General features: G+C 34.2%; 1 non-coding gene across 1 annotated transcript; it reads left to right on the forward strand.

The window, feature by feature from the left end:
• Window positions 1-14862: 14862 nt before the first annotated feature.
• On the forward strand, window positions 14863-14969 carry LOC143388439 (U6 spliceosomal RNA). The gene has a single exon (XR_013090004.1). It is a non-coding gene; the product is annotated as a U6 spliceosomal RNA (small nuclear RNA).
• The last annotated feature ends 1420 nt before the right edge of the window (window positions 14970-16389 follow it).

The raw sequence follows: 16389 nt of genomic DNA on the forward strand, positions 1-16389 counted from the left end.
GATACTGGAAATACATGTTCTTAAAGCATTTCCACAGGAAATGTCCATAATTATGACATTCTAAACCATTTAGCAATTGTATATGCTACATTAACTAAAACAAAGGTATTCCTTATTGCACATTTTAAAGTTGGAAGGATACTCTAGTTTAAGTGGGGGATATTTAGGGGGAAAATATTTTGGCTCCAAATGTATACTGCACCAAGGCAGCTTCATTCTAAAAACATAAACCATTTAAAATAAACTTTTATATTTTGAAGCCAATAATCCTTCAACACAATGAATAGTTCATAGTCCACTTTCTGACTAAGTGTCAGAGGTTAATTTTATGGGCCCTGTTTTAAGGCCTGTGAACAGCCCTCACTACTCTGAGAATCGGGTGTAGGTGGAGGTTCATCTTTAAAGCCTGAAGACATTAAGTCTTTTGCAGCAGGTGGTGGCCCATAGTCTTGGGGACCATGAGTTGGAGGTGGTAATGGGGCACCAGGAATGAAGTACTCTCTTGGGCCAAATGAGCCTAAAGGTCTAAATGGTGCAGGTCCTGGAAAAAAATCACGAGGGTCAAAAGGCAAATCCCATTGTCCAGGTGGAACACCTGGTGCATATTCTCTGAAGCCTATTGGTGGACGGATACTAGGACCTGGAAAATAAAAAGGAAGTTATGTAAATACCCAGAAATTTCTGAACTTGGGTGATTTCAAGTATGTTAATATAGTGTTTAATTTCTCCCAAGCCTAGAACATCAACTGGTGAACATCCTGACTTGCCAGATGAGGCAAACTGAAATGGAACAAGTTTAGGTTATAGCCTGGCCAACCAGCCATGAAGCAACATATTAAGGATTTAAACATGGCTCTACCTAGCTCCAGGCTTATCTTTTTTCTTTCCCTACTATATAATTGCAGAATTATTTCTATCTCTATATCTATCTCACAAGGTACTATATTACCATGACAAGATGATAGATTATGAAATAAGAACTTTACTACATCAAAGAAATTTTGATAAAAGGAAATCCCACTATTTATTACTGTATCCATTAAAAATTCATGAAGTATTTCAGCATGGACTTTACACATGCCATCAGAATCAAGGTGCATGCCCTCCTGGAAAAGGCCTTCCACAGCCACCTAATTAAATCAGCAACATTTATTAGGTCACTGTTAAATCCTCCTCTTTAACACTTCCCTCTGACTTTTCTCAAGGTAAGGAGGGTTTGACTTTTCCTTTTCTATATTCTATAACATACTGCTTATGCTTCCATTATGGGTGATTACAAACTTTATGTTATAGGATTTTCATATCTGTGACAAAATTTTAAGTTATGGCATGTGTCTCATCCACCTTTTCATCTATTGCAGTGCATATCAACATATTTTCAACAAACATCTGCAGAAGTAATATTTCTGGCTTTTCTCTATACAGCCCCTTATCCTTGTCTATGAGATAGCTATTGCCTATCTCAGTATAAGATTATGTAGTGTCCCATATGTCCCAAAAAACTGGAGGAAAAGTTAAAATGTACTCAGCTGTATCCTTTCATTGTTAAGACCTGAGATAGCAACCAACTGTTTTAGCAAGCAATAGAAATGAAAGATGAATGTGATTTATAAGTCAATCACTACTGTTCAGATCATCATACCAAATGGTGGAGGAATTGGCCGAGGCCCAAAAGGCCCACCGAGCTGAAATGGCGGTCCATACCAAAGGGAGGTGGTGGAGGCCGTCGCATCGGGGGTTCCATAGGGGGGCCCATGAAGGGTACCCCTGAGAAAGGAGGGGGCCCTTTCATAGCCATATTAACCTGCAATTTAAGATTTTAAAGAAGTTAAAAGTTTTAAAATTCCTATGTATTAGGTTGACATGAACTTCATGATTAGAGTTAAAACCAGTTTCCATTTGGCTACTGAATTTTGACTGTTACTTAGTTTTAGCAATTTAAAATGAGGTAAAATCAACATTTAGAAAAAGACTCGAAAATTCAAGAAGTGTTTAATGGTCCCAAGCAACATAACTGCAAGAGGAAAAGTGGGTGAGGTGGGGAAAACTACACCTAGGCACTTCCCAATACAACTGTTAAAAAAAGAGAAAGGACTACAGAAACTAGAAGAGGGATAAGACCAAACAACAATGATAATGGACTCCTTAAAGAAAAAATTTAAAACAGATGGTAATTAATTGGATATTTTTAAATTTTAAATTGCTAAAACTAAGTAACAGTCAAAATTCAGTAGCCAAAAGAAAGATCCTTTAAAAATGGAAACTGGTTTTAACTCTAATCATGAAGTTCATGTCAACCTAATACAGATTATAAAGGTAGCAATATTTAGTGAATAAAATACTATTCTCTGTTTATCCTTGTATTACCTTTGATACACTAATCAAATCTATCATTAAAGGACAATGTTCAAATAGAATGAAAATAATTTCAAATAAGAAACCAACAGTGTAGAATGCAGAACTACAGAAACTTTAAATATGTGTATAAATTGAATGAATGTCTTGTGGAGTTCACAGTATATGAAGTACTAACATACAATGCCACAACAGTTATCTGATTCAGGAGCTACTTAAAGCCCATAAAAAAAAATAATAAACCTATTAATCTATGTCAGGTTTTTATTAAATCCAGAATATATACCATGGCCTTTAAATTATGAGAAGATGAATAAAATTATAATTATATAATTATAATTCCATTATAATTTATGATTACATCAAGCTTATACAGGGGATGAGGAAAATAATTAAAAATATTTAAACTATTAAAAAGATACAAGGAAGAAAAAAAGAACAGGTCATCAAATAGAAAGCAAATTCTTCATAAACCACACGCACATATTGACATGGACAGACTTATATTTTAGAAAGTCCACTCAAGCGGCTATAGAGAAAACTACTAAGAATTTGAAATAAGTTATATACAAATATAAAAAATGGAGAATGAAGACAGATGATCTAGGTTAGAAACAGAAAAGATGACACAGGCATGAACTAACATAGTACCTGGGGATGAGTAAAAAGAGTAAAAACCACAGATGATGACTGAATGAATTTTGGAGGAGTTGAGAAAAATAGTGCTACAATTTAACTGCATTACAAAAAAATTAATTGCCATTTAGGTCATTCAGATTACTAGTAGGGACAGAGAAAACAAGTGTTCTTTTTAAAAAAAAAGTGATAAAATGAGAAATGTTTCTTTGAAACAGGCCAGGAATTTAGAACTGGCCTGAACAAAAATTTGAGATTCTAAAAAGGTCGATTGAAGATCACAGAATTTTAGAAAAGTTAATGGAAAGGTTTCAATATTTAATGCATTAATTAGGCAACAGAAGTCAAAATACCTAAAAATAGTTAGGTCTGTAAGAAGGTCTGTCTTTGCTTTACAAGATATATATATACACATATACCGAAGAGTAAAATCAGGTGCAAACAAATAAAATCTGACACAACCTATTTTTAGAGAATCCAAGTATTTTTGTGGATTAAAAACTTCAAATGAACTTTCAAAAAATAACTAGCTCCACACTAAGAAGATTAATATATAAATATATTCTACAAACAAGTACTTCTGTAATCATAACTCCTAAGGTCCTTGCCACAGTTCAATTTTGTGTGAACATCTGAGATATTCAAGTCCAAAACTTGTACCATCAATAAGTAAATATTATCCCTTTTTGAAGTTTTTATTCTACTAAAACATGTCATTCCAAATCACTCAGTATTTTTAAAGGTCCAGAGTTAGAGATACAAGTTCAAAACATTAGAATTACATAACTGATCACAATGAAAGGTAATTAAAATAAATAGGGAGATCATAGAAAGGGTCTAGAACTTTGAGAGGTATTTCCACATCAGTGACTGTTAATACCATTTTACCACTTCCTGCCTTCATATGAATTTGACAATTGATTACGATGTCCTCACAGCCTTAGTTTATGGTTCCAACTACCTCAGGACTCTTAAGACTGACAATGGAAAGAAAAATGCAACTTATAGGAAACAAAACACAAAGGAAAAAAGACAAATCTCTACTTATTACAACTAGAAGAAATTGTAAATAATCTTAAGAAAACATAAAATTATCTATTAGTTCACACAGTGATAACAATAACAAACAATGAAAATCTTACTTTTGTAGTGCCATCTCATTTTTCTGGTAGAGTTCATTTAAAATCTCCACTTTCTGCCTTAGACTTTTGCATTCCTCTTCCAGTCCAACTTTAGAAGACTGTAGTGAATTGCAGTCACCTTCTAATTTCTTTATTTGGTCTGTAAAAAATAAAACAGCTTATCTCTATATGTGTACAAGGACTTAAGAACTTGTTTGAGGGAGTAGTGCCAAGAAAAGTAAGAAGCATGAAAGCAAGAAGCCATTCTTTATCTTTCCAATAAAATTTTAAGTCTTTCCAACATGGCAATTTCTTCTCAAAAAGAACCCACCTTTTAGATTACATTTTGTGGGCATCGAGGCTCTTAGCATAAGTTGTAAAAGTTTTAGATCCTCTTCAACTACTGATATTGTAGTTTGTGTCTAAAAATTGCAGAAAAGAGAGGTATTCTTAAAAGTGAGGCACAGGAAGAATTCACAGGCACTATGGGACTCTTACAAAGAACTATACCCGAGAGACATCCATCATCTGCTTAATTTGATCTTTGATCTTCTGGTTCCGATCACCTAAAAAACAAAAAGACTTTTGCTTTTTCTTTCCTTACTTTTAACTCTATATTCTCCTAACTTCCCCAAACTAAATAATGATTGTGTTCAAACACCAGAAGAAAAAAAAATCAATTAAATAACTAAACTGATTAGACTAATGACTTTTAAGAGAATTGCAAGCTTAGATTTAAAAAAAAGAGAGAGAGAGGTGAATTTCAGGCTGGGGTTGTGGCTCAGTGGTAGAGTGCTCACCTAGCATATGTGAGGCACTGAGTTTGATCCTCAGCATAAAAATAAATAAAAGTACTGTCTGTCTTAAAAACAAAACAAAAAAAGGTGAATTTCTAGTTTGCACAACTAAAATGTTATCTATGCTATTCTTGTAAGATAAAAGCTTTTCTTCTCTCTCAGATCTATCTTCACCTGGGCAAGTAAGTGTCTTATTTAGAAAGATTCAATCCTCTATTTTCTCCCTGAATCTACTACCAGGTGTGGTTTGAAATACTTGCTATGTAAGCAATATCCAACTTGGGAGAAAACATCTGGAAATATTTTCCTCATCAGTAAACACTGTTACACTCCCTCTCTCTAGCTTTCTGATAGTCTCTAGACTCTGTTCTCACAGCCTTAGTTTATGGTTCCAACTACCTCTGGACTCTTAAGACTGACTGTGGACCTTAAAACCACAGAGCCATAGAGATGATGAGTATCAAAATCAACTATCATTTGCATAAGAAATAAATTTCTCTTACTGTACAATGTTCAATACTCTAAGTATTGTACAGGATGTGACTATTGTAGCTGCAGTGTACTTACTAGTTTTCAATGGGATAGAAAAGGTCAGTGTTCTTCACATGCCTATTGCTACATTATACCCCAGCAACCCACCTCTGCCAATGCAACAGACATATCTATAGATCCAGTGATATGTGTCTACAACCCTGAAGCTTAATAAGAAAATCAGCTAGCTGAAAAGTGGCATCTGTATAAATACTTAATTAAAGACAGGAAAGCAAAAAAAGGATTCAACCTCCCTGAGACTGATCTTACCTGCTACCTCTCCGTTGGTTAATTCATCTGACTCATCTTCTCTATTTTGATCCTCAGATTCAGATTCACATTGTAACTGATTCAACTGTGTGATATAATTAGTCAAAGCCTAGAAAAGAAGCAAAAGGTTGGAAGACTCTCGATTTTAATTCAGAAGATTTCAGGAGAAATCATGAGATGAAACATGTATTTGGAGTATAAACTTACATTAATAGTATCATCTTTGTGATTAAGAAATACAAGTAAATCTTTCTGGGACTTCTCAAATGATTTGATGTGTTCACTGAGCTCAGCGTGTGATGTACACCAGTCTTTGACTTCCTGCTGCAACTGAAAAGTCAAAACACATGAATTCCTGTGGGTTAGGGAGGGGTTTCTGCACTGGATACATCAGGACTACAAGACTTAGACAAAGAAATAGAGAACCATACTCCTCGGTGGCCTGCCTCAATGGAGGGGGTTGAGACCTTGGTTAAGGAAGAGGGCAGAGTGGCCCCAACTCTCACAGCTGCAGTAAGAACATCAGAGTTCTCAGGAAGTTGACCCTGTTTATTGCATTCCCCAGAAAATTGCTGCCAATTCAAATAATTTACCTCCAGCAGGAATGGCTGGGCACATATGACTGTCTCCTAAATTTAGACTCCTTATCATGTAATCTTCCCTTGGCCAGTGAATCAGTAACTACTCAAAAGAGGATCATAAAATACTTAATTTTCTGGTTTAAAAAGTTTCTTTGAGGCTATGCAAGTTAATAACTGATTGACATTTGATAAGAAAAGCAATAATCCAAAAATCCAAAACAGATGGAGAACATATACATGCACTCAATTTAGGGAGCATGTTTAAACTTTTCATATCTAGAAAAGGTCCTACATGAATATTCCTTACCTCAGAAACAGATCCAAGAAAGATACAAGATAATGATATTCACTTCTCTAGTTTACATTATGTATGACATCAAATTTTCTTTACCTGCTCTTTCGTCGTCTTAAGTATGGTATTTTCTTTCTGAAGCTGACAGCATTCCAACTTCACCTTCTCTTCACGAAGCTTAGCTTCATTAAAGACAATTTGAAGCTAATGCAAAACACTAGAGTTAGTGAATTAATTCCAAAGAAAAAACAAAGTTATACTTTCCCAAACCAGACATCATATAGTTCTCATTTTTTGCACATTTTAGCACACTTCAAATTTTTGGTCCGCAACAAAACTAAGATATAGTATTAATATCCCATTATGCCAACTATCCCATTAGCAAGAGTTGGCAGCTTTACCTCTGAAAATTCAGAAGTATTCACTGAAATGACATCTTCAAGCTTCTCTATAGATTTCTTATTTTCAATTATCTGCCAGGTGAAAACAGAACACAAAATATGCATTAGGATTTCAGTAGAAATAGTGATATGTGTGTGTGTGTGTGTGTGTGCATGTGTGCGTGTGTGTACACACATATATATACTAAAAAAGATAAACACAACAAAATATTTGTCAAGCCATCCCATTACATTTCAGTAATGCAGGGGATCCAGCTTTGGACTAAGCAAAAAATCAAGAACTGAAAGAGATGAGGGAAAACGAAGTCATAAATATTTCATGGCATCCACAACCTTACTGTTTATGAGATAACCAGAAAAAAAGGTCAAAGTATAGAAAATCATAATGCAATAATAAAATGTTTTAAAGCATAGAAAATTAATTAATTACTGTTTTAAATAAATCAGTTCAAATTAGTAATTTTTTTTCTAGTGATAGAGAAAAAAATTTCCCAAGATCATTTTTAAAATTTTCTTATCTGAAGTAAAAAATGATAAAATTTAAGGAAGAATAGACTAATCTCACATACAGAAGAATTCTCAAAAATTTATAAAGATATTCGCTCCTTAAGGAAGTGGACATAACTCCCCAATCTTTGTTTGCAATGCCTGGGATTGAATCCTGGGCCTCATGCATTCTAGGCAAGTGCTCTACCATGAGCTGCATCCTGAGCTCGTAACTCTTCATACTTTAACTGTGGGCTGTGCATGGTAACTTCCAAAGAATATAATATGAAAAGGATTGGAAAGAATTTTTACAGTGACGAAATCTGATAAATACTACCTCAGCTAGGTGATCAAGCTTACTTGGGGGTAGGATATTTCAGAACACACTCTCTACTATCTTTTGCAACTTTTATGTAATTATAGAAACTTATAGAAATTGAAAATGAAATATGTAAGTAAAATTTTTTTAAGTACAGAAAATTGATTAATTCATTACTCTTTCAAGTAAAAAGTAAACAAATACTGTTCAATTGGACAATAGTTTTTTAGTTGATCTGCATGTTTCCAAGGGCAGAACAAAGCAATATGAAAATTATCCAAGGTTGAGAATAAAAATATTTCCTAGGCCCATAAAAATAATTTGTTGTATCAGTACTTAAAAGTTCCACAAAATGGGCACAGATGTGGGTTCAACTTCCTTGACTCCTAATCTTACTTTAGTCAACAGCTGGACTAAGTTCAACTTAACCAATTTTACAAAATATTTCAAAAGCCAAATTAAAGCAACACTTAGCAGCAAAACTCTTACCAAGTCGTGATTCTTAGCATTCTGTTCTCTTTCAGATTCTAACATAACATGAAGACTTTTAGCTCTCTCATCCAGAAATTCTTTAGCTTTTTCAAGAAGCTTTATTTCATCCTGGGAAAAAAGGTGTCAAGATTACTCACTCATTACATTTACTTTTGAGTTTAGAATGTAATTCCCCCCAAAGAAGGGATTTTTACCTTATATTTAGTTGCTTCATCAGAAAGAATCATATTTTGTTTCATGGTTTCTTGGATCTGTTTCTCTGATTCCTTTATCTATGTAAATAAAGCATTCAGAATTAAGATACACAAATTATAGTGCTACTATACAAGTTACTTCCAGACAAGTGACCCTTTCCAGAAGAAAGCAGTACTTAATACATATGACTGCTTAGAATTTGGATGATTTGTAGGAAATAATGAAATAAAAACTTTAAAATATGATTTTTAAATTAAAACAGGTAGAAATGATTCAAGCTAGAACCAAGGGAGAAAGAAACAAAAAAATAATTATACCTTCTGTTCATACTTTGAAAATTTCTGTATGAGTTCTTCATCTTCTTTCATGAAATTGATTATCTTTTGGGCAATTTGCTGTTCAGTGACTAAAAGGGGGAAATACACAAGATTATTACAATCACTAAATGAAATCCAATTACTCAATCTACTAAAAGTAAAGACATGTTATATGGTACTATGAGGAAATACTTCTTAGCATAACTAGTATGCTTTTAAAAAGCAATCTATGCTTATTAGCAATAAGAGTATAAAATTATTAAAATTTAAGAAAAATATAAGAACAATGATATTTTGCTGGGTGTGGTGGTGCACACCTGTAATCCCAGTGGCTCAGGAGGCTGAGCTAGAAGGATCCCAAGTTCAAAGCCAGCCTCAGCAAGAGCGAGACACTAAGCAACTAAGTGAGACTTGGTCTCTAAATATAGGGGGTTTGGGATGTGGCTCAGTAGAGTGCCCCAGAATTCAATTCCAGGTACCCTTCCCATCCAAAATGATATTTCAATTTAAGCTTATTTCACAGATGGGAAATACAGTAAAGTGTTGTAGCCTGATATTCCTCCCTTCTCAAAACACTTTCTTTTCAGAAAATGGAATCATTTAATTCTTTGCAAAGAAAAACAGAAATGAAAGCATACTGATTCACATTACCATTCTTTAAATTATCTACTCAATTACTTAATGCATGATTAAATCATTAGCATAGAAATACTCTTCAAATGTAATACATCTGCATTACATCAATATTCAAAGTTAATCTGCCCCAAATTAAAACTTATCATCTCCCTATCCACAATTTGTTCCTCCTCTTTATCTCCTATCTCAGAGTTGGAACCAGCATCATCTACTCAGTTATCCATGCTAGCAACCTAGGAATAGTAAAATTTTCAGGAGGTAAAAAAAAAGTAATAGACATTAAAAGTCACTGTATCTACTTCTAACATACATAAAACACACATCAAACACCAATACAATACAAGTTTAAGAAACCTAAAAATTTACCTTGATATACTCTATCTTTTACCTAGAAGAGAGAAAAAAAGATTAAATTTGATGTCAAACATCTGCTCAATAGAAACAGCATTCCTAAAACAACAGTCAGAATCATAACCAAGTGAGAATTTAATAACATTCTGGTTCAGAATAATAAATTTATAGGATTAAAAATAAGTAAAGGTTAACAAGCATTTTAAATTTAATTGGTAGTTATATTTCATAAATAGGCTCTGACATAAACACACTAAGATATGTACCTTATTTCACAGTAAAGATGTGTGTGTGTATGTGTGTGTGTGTGTGTGTACTCAAAATCATTTACTTGAGAATTCTAAATTACCAGGATAAAGTCTAGAAACAATCAAAAGGAATCTGAGGAAATGATATTAAGGCATAATCTTTGTACTAAGATATGCCTCTTTCACTCACCAGAAAACATCTTAGAACTCCAATTTAAATTTGCCTATTGGCTGAATTTAGAAACTAATAGGCTACATCATCTTATTTCTACAAACCACTAAATATATAGCAAGAAATCTGAAAGGGAAGACTGCTAGAAGAAAATGCACAAGCAACAAGAGAAATGACAATTAACATATTCTGGAAAGGACAAAAACAATCATTTCCTAAAGACAGCAATAAACTGCCTCATAATAAAACCTAAGCAGAATTTTTTAAAAAAACATCACTAAATTTCTTTGTAACTTAGCATATACTTGTCCTTTCAAATGTTATAAATGGTGATGGAATACTCAGATGTGTCCATGGATCATCCATGGGATCTTCGTAATAGGAAATTGCATTCAGAAAACTCCAACACAGAAAGAAATGGCATTTCTTTAATGTCATAGCCTTGCTAACCTTTTACTCAAAATGACAACAGAAGAAAATGGGAAGTAGCATAAAAGCAGTCATCTAAGGAAGAGACTAAAGCTCCAAAGTCAAATGCTGAAACTGAGGAGCAACAGCTAGGAACCAGATCCCACATAACCTAGTGAAAAGAGAAACAGGTATTGTTTCTTTCTTGAAATGAAAGAAACAAGAGAGAAATATAAAGTGTTTTCATGTTTTTCCCTTCTCTTTATCCTTCTATTTCCTTTTTCCTTTTAGCTGAGAAAAAGTTCAATGAGACTGAACTGTGAAAATTCCTCACAGGAATTCAGGCAAATGATTCTTCTATTTAAGAAGGGAATGCTTTTTAAGAGATTTTACACTCAATTGTACAAGGAGAGGAAACTTTTAAGAAATCAGAAAAAAACACTCAGATTTGAAAAGATTTGTATCCAATGCTTTTGGCCTCTTTAACTGTTAGGCTTTTCATATGCAAAGTCCATTTACCTAAAATAATTTTCTTCCAATTATGTTAAATAACTATGAAACAGAATGACCTACAGTACAAACATATGTATGTATAAGCTTATATATATACGCTTATACATATATGTACACACATACACAGAGATAGACTAATTCTGCTCAGAAAAAAAAGACTTAATGAACAAAACATTTAATGGATTTTTGGACAACACATAATCTATACTTCCAAATAAAAAGGTATTTTCTGAACATATGATCAAATCATAAAATCTGGGAAAAATATATATAAAAGACTGGAAAAATTATCTTATCTCCTTTTTCTCATATTACTGTATTTCTTTGTAGCATTTCCCCCTGTTTATATGTGTTTATATTAACATACAGTTCATCAACATTTAAATCTTAGTTTCTTCTTTTTTTTCCACTTCACATTTAATTGTGAGCATTTTCTGTACCTCAAAGCTTTGAAATAGATAAATCTGCCTACTATTCCATTAAGCGAACATACAATATCCCCTAAATGAATTATGTTGTGCTAAGTCTTCAATCTAATACACTGTTCCACTGAAAAACATTACCAAAATCTTCAAAGCATAGTTATTTCTTTAATATAGATTACTAGACATATATGCTACATAAAAGGATATTTATCTAACCTATCCCATCTTTTATCCCACTTTTAAGACTTCTGATACGTATGAAACTACTGGTCAGGATGGCTGTAAGAATTACCAGTTCTACCAACTGCACCCACACTAAATTATTTTATAAGGTTAGTTTGACTTAAACCACTAATTTGTGTTTTAGCAACTGAAAAGGAAAAAAAGTGGGGGGGCAGTGACTATATAAAATAATCCTTGTGCTTATGTGCTAAGGTATAAGTAAGTTAATTTACTCACAACAAGAACAGTTCTCCAAAAGAAAATGACAAAGGATACCAATCCAAAGAAAACAGTGAAAACTACAGGCTCCCATGGTAGTCCATAAAAATCAGGCCCAGGTTGATACTCATCAGGCAATGTAGTAAACAGCTGAAACAGACAAATTAGAAGAAATGGGAAACCTTAAATTTATAACAAAACAGTAACAAAGAATCATGGCAATTCTAAACTAACCTCCTCATCAGAAATCCACCTCCTCAATATTTTCCAATAGTTTCTTCAAGAGAAAGGATACTGACAGTCTCATATTTTTTGTTCACTTGCAGTGTTTTCAAGTATAATGAATCTAAATACTTTTTTAAAAAATTTATTTATGTATCTTTAGTTTCAGGTGGACACATTATTTTGTTTTTATATGGTGCTAAGGATCGAACCCCTAACCATCTAACCATCTAACCCTAACCATCTAACCCTAACCCTAACCCTGTGCCTCATGCATGCTAGGCAAGCGCTCTACCACTGAACCACAACTCCAGCCTGAATCTAAATACTTTAAATTGAGCATACTTTAAATTTTCCAGTTTGTAACAGGCCCTATATCATCACATTGTCTAACACCTGGCTAGAATCCCTCTGGATCATTCTTTTCTCTTAGATAACCTGGTTTTTATAATTTAAAAAATTCATTTAAGACAAAAACTTAAATATATGAAAGAACTAATTAATTTTATGGCAACAAATAAAAACAATGAAACAATAAAAAGATTTCAAGCCCCTTTGGGTATCATTTGATAAGCTAGAAGAATACCTTACTATTCTGAAAAGTGTTTAAATAAAGAAAAGGAATCAAATATTTATCTCCTGCCTTAACTATACAAACCAAATATCTGTGTAAAGAATAATCAATCATAGCCAGGTGCCGTGGCACACACTTGTAATCCCAGTAGCTAGGGAGGCTGAGGAGGGAGGATAGCAAGTTCAAAGTCAGCCTCAGCAAAAGGGAATTGCTAAGCAACTCAGTGAAACACTGTATATAAATAAAATACAAAATAGGGCTGGGGATATGGCTCACTAGCCAAATGCCCCTGAGTTTAATTCCCAATACCCCCCCCCAGAAAAAAAAGAATAATCAAATTTTTATTTGTGTAGGCATCCCATCCTTTAAATGAAGAAAGAAAAATCCAGCAACTCAGACCATTGCTATTTTGCAACCTATAATATATTAGCAAATCTCACCAACATCACTGTTGACTAGTAGTCAACATCAAAGGAGAGGATATGCATATGTCAATGCAATATTTCCTATTAAGTTTTCATAAGAAAAAGAATTGAACCTAAACCTGACTATGAATTTCCAAGAAATATAAAGCAACAGAGAGAAGCTGAGGTTGTTAGCTCAGCACTTGCCTAGAATGCATGGAGCCCGAGGTTCAATCCCAGCACCACCAAAAAAAAAAAAAAAAAAAGGAATAGAGAAAACAGGTTAAATTGTTGTACCAGGGGGATGTCATTTATTCACCAAAACTACAATATATCCTAGAAGTCCCACAAACATATTTTTTTTCAATTATTGCAAAAAGTTACAACAAAAGGAGAAATCAATTAACTTATATGAGACTTGTTCTCCCACTGAAAGCAACCAGAAAGTTGGAATATATATATTTTTGGTACCAGGGATTGAACTCAGGAGCACTTGATCACTGAGCCACATCCCCAGTCTCAGCCCCATTTTGTATTTTATTTAGAGACAGGGTCTCACTGAGTTACTTAGAACCTCACTTTTGCTAAGGCTGGCTTTGAACTCATGATTCTCTCTCAGCTTCCCGAGCCACTAGGATATTAAGGCATGTGCCACCATGCACAGTCAAAATATATTTTTAAAGAGCTATTTTTCAGATAGAAAGCCACAAGGGACATGCAACTGTCACCCCTAAGAGAAGGAGAACAAATAGGTGAGCATTCTACCTTGAGGCACCCTCTAGACCTCAGTTTGGGAAGGGGAACCCAAATGGGGCCTAACAGTCTCACTGAGGAGAAAGAGACCAGAGTTCCAGGAGATTAAGCAGCCAAAAACATGTAGAGAAAACTACCAGAAAGATGGGAGCCACAAAGAAAAAGAGTTCCAGAAATCTGCATGGAGGTGGTCTTCAGTTTGGGGCTACATTCTAAGCAGTACCTGCGAGGGCCAAGAACAACTATAAGCTAACCAATCCCACAGTTGGCACTGAGCTGGGAGAAGTCTGGATTCCAGCTAACCAGAGAGAGTTGACATACAAAAACAGTATGGTCAACAAGCTCATGAAGAAGTATTTGATCCAGGCATGATAGCACATGTCTGTAATCCCAGCAGCTCAGAAGGTTGAGGTAGGAGGATCCCAAGTTTGAGGCTGGCAAGTTAGTTTGAGCCTAAGCAAGTTAGTAAGACCCTATCTCAAAAAAAAAAAGTTCACTCAATATCATTAGTTATCAGGAAATAAACTCACAAAGACATACCCACTAGAATGGCCCAAGTGATAGTGAAGATGAAGTCAAGTGGAAGTCTCCTAAATTGCTGGTGGAAGTATAAAATGATTGTGGTCATTTATTAGCATGGCTTGACAGTATTACATAAGATAAAAACATACATTAAACATAGGAGGCAATTGCACTCCTAGATATGAGTCAACTTATAGGGGCATATATATGAAATAGTACTGTAGGAAAAATGAATCTATAGTTTAAAAAAAAAAAAGTTATCAGTGGTTGCCTGGAACAGGTGGTGAAGGAACTCACTGGGAAGGATCCCAAGGAAACCCCTTTTCTAGTGAAAAAACTGTTCTATATCTTGATTATGGTAGTTTTTACATGGGTATCTACATTTGTTAAAACTCAGAGTGTGATTGCTTTGGCAGCACATATACTAAAATTGGGACAATACAGAAAAAATTAGCATGGTCCCTGAGCAAGGATGACACCCACATTTGTGAAGCATTCCTTAGTTTTGTGGAAACAACCCTTCAACAGATGAATGGATAAAGAAACTGTGGTACATATACAAAATGAAATGTTACTTATAGCATTAAAAGAGAAAAAAATTATGGCATCTGCGGGTGAATGGGAATATCAGGCTAAGGGAAGTAAGCCAATCCCAAAAACCAAAAGCTGTATGTTCTCTCTGAAAGTGGATGCTGACCCATAATGTGGGTGAGGTGGGTGGCAAGGGGCATGGAAAGAATGGAGGAGCTGTGATTGGGCAAAGGGGAGGTAGGACAGGCGAGAGGGCATAGGGATAGGAAAGATGGTGGAATGAGATGAACCTCATTACCCGAGGTACATGTAAGACTACTACACGTGTTGTGTACAACTAGGAAAAGTTTTGTTCCATTAATGTAAAATGAATCAAAATGCATTCTGCTATCATGTATAACCAATTAGAACAAATTAAAAAAAAACTCACTGATATTGGCTATCAAGGAATTACTGTTAAGTTGGGTGATGGCCCATGGGTTCATTATACTATTCTCTATGCTTTTCTTTAAAGCTTTTCTAATTAAATTTATTTTTTAATTAGTACATAGAAATAAACATAATTATTGAAATAGGTAACATGACATTTTGATGCATGTATACACTATGTAACGTTTAAATCAGGTTAAATATATCTACCTCCTCAAACATCATTTATGGTAAAACTTTCACAATCTTTTCTTCTAGTATTCTGAAATGTATAGTATGTTATGATTACCTATAGTCCCCTACTATTCTCTCTGCTCTTATTTGAAAGTTTCCATGATAAAAATACTAAAAATAATTTTTAAATTAAGATATAATTTCAAATATTTAAAGGATTTCTATGTAGAAAAGAATTCAATTTTATAGAGGAAATCATGTGGAGGAAAATTTGGAGTCAATACAAGGATGAACTAGACAACAGAAGAACATATAGCCTTGTAAGAGAGTGACTCCTGCTAGGAAATACTGGTGTACAGGCCTCATAACTACTCGTCAGGGCCACAGTAAAGAAAATTACAGCAATGAGTGAGAAACTAGACTAACAGCCTTCCAAGGTTTCTTCTAACACTAAGATTCTACTAAGATTCCATTGATCAATGAATCTGATTGGTGCACATCTCCCAAACACATCAGAGCCTATTACTCTCCAGTCCTATCAGATATCATACTACTTGTTTAAGATTTTACATTCACTTGTTCATAATTTTTGCATATATTTGTTAAGTCCTTTTCTTAAGGCTTTCAAAAATCACAATCATGCCTTATACCTGTTAGACTCTTTTAGTCCTCGCACAATGTCCTGTACATACTGGGCCATCAAAATGCCTTTTTGAAGGCTCCTTTCAAATCAGTCTCATAACATTGTGCCTCTTCTTTGCCACTCACGTCAATGTCTTACCTATCACCGCAA

Source organism: Callospermophilus lateralis, unplaced genomic scaffold, assembly GCF_048772815.1.
Source record: "Callospermophilus lateralis isolate mCalLat2 unplaced genomic scaffold, mCalLat2.hap1 Scaffold_193, whole genome shotgun sequence".
Classification (NCBI taxonomy): domain Eukaryota; kingdom Metazoa; phylum Chordata; class Mammalia; order Rodentia; family Sciuridae; genus Callospermophilus; species Callospermophilus lateralis.